This window comes from Uloborus diversus, chromosome 4 (assembly GCF_026930045.1).
Source record: "Uloborus diversus isolate 005 chromosome 4, Udiv.v.3.1, whole genome shotgun sequence".
NCBI lineage: Eukaryota > Metazoa > Arthropoda > Arachnida > Araneae > Uloboridae > Uloborus > Uloborus diversus.
The window spans coordinates 25,506,426-25,512,748 of NC_072734.1; positions in this window are offsets into that span (position 1 = coordinate 25,506,426).

Consider the following 6,323-nt stretch of genomic DNA (forward strand, 5'->3'; position numbering starts at 1 on the left):
ATTTAGTTCGAATATTTAAAAGGCGGATGAACATTTTCCGAATTCTGTTTGATACACCGATACTTGCCCCATTGAAATTATACTATTTTATGTAATCTTTCAATCGCGTGCAATGTGTCCGAAAAGTCATTTATACAATTTATAAATAAAAAAAGCAAAAAATTGTAGTATGGATGTGCAGTTTGCACCAATAATTTCACTTTCAAGATTTTTTTATGACATTTTAAAAAAAGAAAGAAGAAAGGAAATTATACGTTATCGCTATATCGTCGCAGCATGAAAAACAAACACCATGCGAGGGGTTTCATCATTTTATTGAATAATAAATCAATACATTTCAGTACTTAGTTCAATGTGTGCACCGTTTTTGGTAATGGGATCCGTTTAGATGTGGTTCAAGCAACATACGGTGCACACATTGAACTCTGATAATAAATGGCATTGCGTTATGCTAAATGCACTGATGAAACACTTAACATTACATTTGTTTTTTTTTTCTTGCCATGCGAGGGGTTTCATCATTTTATTGGATATAGATCAATACATCTCAATACTTCGTTCAATGTGTGCACCGTTTGTGGTAATAGGAACCGTTTAGATGTAGTTCAAGCAACACGCGGTGCACACATTGAACTCTCGTAATAAATGGTATTGCGTTATGCTAAATGCACCGATAAAACACTTAACATTACTTTGGTTTTTCGTGCTGTGTAAAAGACTTTTCGTTCACCCTGTATATATCAAAACGGAAAAGTTGCCTAATACCGGAGTTCCACCATCGCATTCAGTGCCCTCTATAGATAAAAAGAGCATGTTTCAACTCTTTTTGAGAAAAACAAAATCATTTCGTTCCCTCGTTAATTGTATGGTATTTCGATGCTGTAGTATAGATAAGTCTTTGAACTTACAAAAGAAAAACTATTTCGAAAACTATGTTATAAAGCAGTTCATTTTAAATGATTGATGCCGGATGTAGCAATGTTTTGAAATCAAACATATAATGAATAGAGAAATTACAGAAGGGAGGACACTCATAATTTTAATTCTAATGTCATGTGCTCAGTGTTTCTCAAAATGGAAATGTGAATTAAGTTAAATACACAAGTAGTGGCCAGTAGGGTGTCCCCCCCCCCAAAAAAAATGTTGATTTTTCAAGTCATACACCCTCTTATATTTATCCTTTTAGATCAAAACAATTGTAAAAAAAGTTTCATGTAATTTGAACAACTGATTTGAACGTCTGAAAGTGTGTGTACGACACCGAATCGAAAATTTTTGAAATTTCATGTTGATAAAACGTTGCCCCTGTAACTCTACGTGCATAGCAAAAACATTTATAAAAATTAAATAATAGTTTGGGGTACGGCATAAAGCCTAAAATGTGTGATTTTTTAAAAAAACCTGATTTTTTTCCATACATTTTAATAAAAATATGAGATATATTTTAAGAAGAAAAAAATAAACCATAAACTCGGTGGTTAGCATAAACAGATTTTTTTTTTCTCTTGCAATATTTAAGTCTTCCACATAGTACTCCAAAAATATGGATTTTTTTCAAGTTTAAGTTAAATTTTTTACCTTAAATATACATATATATATATATATATATATATATATATATATATATATATATATACATATATATATATATATATATATACATATATATATATATATATATATATATATATATATATATATATATATATATATATATATATATATATATATATATATATATATATATATATATATATATATATATGTATATTTAAGGTAAAAAATTTAACAAACTTGAAAAAAAATATATATATATATATATGTATATATATATATATATATATATATGTATATATATATATATATATATATGTATATATATATATATTATATATTATTATTATTCATTTTAAATGTTTATTTGAAAATGTGCTCGCTAACGATTTTTTAACTTGCTATTTTATTGAAATATATATGTAATTTTTAAAAGATCAATCGAAAAAATCCATTTTTTGGAAAAAATCATAATTTTTAGGTCTCCTGATGGGCACCCAAATGTATTTTTAATTTGGATAAATATTTTTCTGGTACATGTGGGGCTAAATTAACAACGTTTTATCAAAATGAAATTTTGAACTTCCAAAAAAAAAACTATTTTCGGCCAAATAAACAGGGCTAGTTTACACTTTCGGGCGCATGTCAGCAAGAGTTGTCGTTGTTCAAATGGGGTCGTTTCCTCAATTTTAAAAGTATTTTTTTCTGAAAGAGCATGCTTAAAAACATAGAATCTGACCATTTTTTAAATAATTCCTTTAAGTTTAATATTTTAAAAAAATTACTTAAATCGGTGCTCTTTCATCGTTTAACGCTTCTGCCGATGACAAAACAAATGATGAAATGCCATTCAGTATTGCCATTCACGGTCCAAAATATTTAATTCGTATCTTTACTCACGTGTATTGGCAACTATATGGTTGATAGCAAGCGTAGAGCGCAATTGTAATTAGATTCTTGATTATCATAACATGGAAACGCGGTACAAAGATGCACTAAAAAGCATCATTTGTGACGTCATCTAGACCACGCCTTGTTTCAAAAATCGTACATTTTGAAAAAATAATTAAAAAATAACCGTTGGGAAAATAAAATAATTTTCTAAGTCCATGTTTTTTTTTGCTTATTCTTTCAATTTCAAATAATAAAAGTACAACTTATGACTGAAGGAAACAACCCCATTATATGAAATTTTTTTTACATTTGTTTTGACCTAAAACGAAAAATATTAAAGGGTGTGCGACTTGAAACATCGACTCTCGTTTATTTTGGAGGGCATCTTAGTAGCCAGTTCTTCAGCACTGGCTATGTCATGGTGCATTTTTGGAAAAAAAAAAAAATAGGATTTCAGGTCTCCCAATGTGTTCAAAAGTGCATCAAACGTGCTTGTTTGAATCCATTTGGAATCTCGGAGTCCTAATTTTTTTCAAATATAAACCTCTAAGTGACAACTACTGAGGCTCTATCAAGCACTGGTCACTACTGGTGTGTTTACCTTAACTGATTTTTTTTTACTTCTATTGTTGTTCGTTGGTACTCTTTTCCGCAGCTTTTAGAATCGGCATAAATTTGACATACTTACTATTTTGTGGGGAAGAAAAGACTGAATGCAGAAGATTGCTCGAACTTGCACGCAACACACGTTTTGGACCTTGAAGTCATTCATTTTCTTTTTTCATTCACTTACGTACATAGAAGCTAATCAGCTTCAAATACACAGAGGACGAATTATAAAGCTATTTTGCCTCCAAAAAACACAAGAAAAGTTTACAACGCAGAAAGAAATTACTTTCAGAATGATGGTGGGAATCAACCCCTCAACCTTCGGCATACGAAGTGATACTCTTGTCACATAGCCACGGAAGCTCCATTATCTACTTGGCAAAATGCGGAAACATTTACAGTTCCTAATACCTCCTAAGCAAAACTTTCACTTTCTCTCTTTTAATATTAATTGAGTCGCAATAATAATCAAGCGATATAAGTTGAACAAATAAGCGCCGTTACATGTATACAGTATAATTTTAAATGCAATAATTGTATCACGTCAATCAAGAAATATTTGGAACTGCATTTTAAAAAACGGAAGAAAAAGGGAGAAACGATCTTGACTATCGCATTCAAATCTTTTCATGAAAGAAAAATCTGAAATTCTCAACCTCTTTTTTTTTTCTCCTTTTTAACTTCCCTTTTCCGAGGTAAGTTGCTCCTTTGATGTCCATTCTATTTCTCTTACTTAGCAACATCATCTCTTTCTTAGATCTTTGGGGAAATATTTTCTTAAACCTTAGAGGAAAAGCCTCGGGAACTGTCGATTCGAGCTAAATCCTCTTCGACTATCAATCATCATTAAGCCCCGCCCATAGGCCGTCTTCGGTATAATAACGCAGTATAATATGAAAAAGACTCGGATTTCCTGTCAAAGGATAAGCCTCAGTCAAATGTAAAACTGTCGTCTCGACCATGTTTGTCCAAAGAAGCATTTTTGAAACTAATATTAAAGTCATTTTCTTCTGTTAGGTTGAGTCATCAATTTTTCAAAATTAATTTCTTATATTTTTAATGATGCATTAAAGAAACAATTAAGAACTTAAACTTTAGAAACAATATCGCTCAATGTACATATTGCGGTGTTCTGTCATTTTAAGTCATCTTTCACTCAATATAATTCGATTTCATAGCAATAATACCATTTTATTATGATTATTTTGATCCTAACCAACCATTGTAATTAATATAAATGTTACTATTATATCTTATTACTTTTATCCTTTACACTAACTATTATACTTTCCTGTTACTACTACCCTTTTAAGCCTTATTTCAGTCAGTTCTTCGATACCATTGCGAAAAGTTATTGTTAGTGCTGCCATGTCTGAATATAGATTAATAGTTTTTAAGAGTCTTACACTATGTATTTCTTAGTTTATCCGAATGGATCTCGTCTAGATTCTTTAACACGTTAAAAGTTATTGTTTTTACAAGTAACTGCAAAACATTCAGTGTTAAAACACATTGGGAGTTAAATCTATATATCTACAAATAGCGATATGAGTTTCTATGTGTGCGTATGTTTCTTATACAAATCCGTAGTTTACATCGAATCTTAGCCAAATTTGGCACAGAGCTTTGATGTTCGTACCCCCCCCCCCCTCCCAGTCCCACGGGGTATTTTAACAGAATATCTGTGAAGCGAAACATTTACATCTATTAATAACAATGACAGGATTTTTTTATCATTTAAAATAAAAAACCTTAGGAGGTCTAAATGAAGACTTTTATTCGTTAAAATGCCTTTTTTTTACTTTTGTGGAAAACTTTACACTATTTATTTTATTTTATTTACGCCTGATTGTTGAACATTTGTCACTGGTCGCAACTAGCATTGTCATTAATGCGCCCAAGAACCAAAAGAAATTCTAACCTTAAGACACGCAGAGTAAAAAAAATACTTTAACAGATTACCACGAATATTTTGCTGCAGCTCTCACAATCATACTTGAGGAGACGAAACTACTTGGAATAAAACATCAATGTTTGGGTCTGAAAAGCTTTTTTTATGTGATAGAGGGTTCTTTAGCAAAAAAAAAAATCTCTTTCAGTTGTACGTACAACGGAAAACTAACCGGAATGATAAAACAAACGTTATTTAAGAACAAAAATTTGAAGAATAGCTAGATATTTTTGTTTTAGAATAAAATACACACACACACACACACACACACACACACACACACACACACACACACACACACACACACACATATATATATATATATATATATATATATATATATATATATATATATATATATATATATATATATATATATATATATCACTCAACTTGAAAAAGTGTTGGTCCTGGGTTCACCTTTTTCATTTTCCATTTTGATGTTCTCGCTTTTTTCATTTGCATTTTGACTGTTTGTGTGAATATGTTTGTACTGTTTTTGTTTCTAGCAGCTTTGCGCTGGCATTACGGTACACTTTTGTATTTATTCTTTCAGTTTTTTTAATGTCGTTGATTTTTCAATTTCTTTGAATTTCTATTTTAAATTTGTCTTAAATTGTATCTCTTGTTATATATATATATATATATATATATAAGTTTTCGTTCTACTGAGCTCCTGAAGTTTGTCCGCTGCGGCATTTTGAAGGTGTTCTACTTTTCAATGTTGTGTCATTCCAAATTATTTTGGTTTACTTTAGCTTTGATAAAAGTTTGAAACTACAGACGGATCTCGCTACAACGTAATCCGACATACGCGAAATGGCTATTACGCGAGTTTTTCATGAGTAATGAATTTTTTATTGCTGACATGAAATTTTTTGGAAAGGAGTGGCGGAGAGTTAAAATGGGCTTCGTTGGGATTGGGTAATATTGGATAATATTGATTTCGTGAATGGGCTTTCATCCCTTCAGCATCACTGAAAGCGAAAGTTCGACACTGTACTAGTTTAAACAAAGCTTTGCTTTAGTTTATACAAATAACCGCTTCGATTCTTAACGGGCTTTTTTTTCTTCAGTCTACATATAAAAGTTGATAAAATAGAATGGATCCCTAACGTGTTCTAAAGTTGGCGAAAGTGCGAAGAAAAAGAGAAAGTTTTTGACCATTAAAGAAAAGGTCAAGATTCTCGATATACTTGAACAATTAAAAAGTGCTTCGAAGGTAGCACCTTTGTCGGATATGCGTGAATCTTCCATACGTATAATTTAAAGTCAAGAAAGAGAAATCCGTAAAAGTTCAGAACTTAGTTTCAAT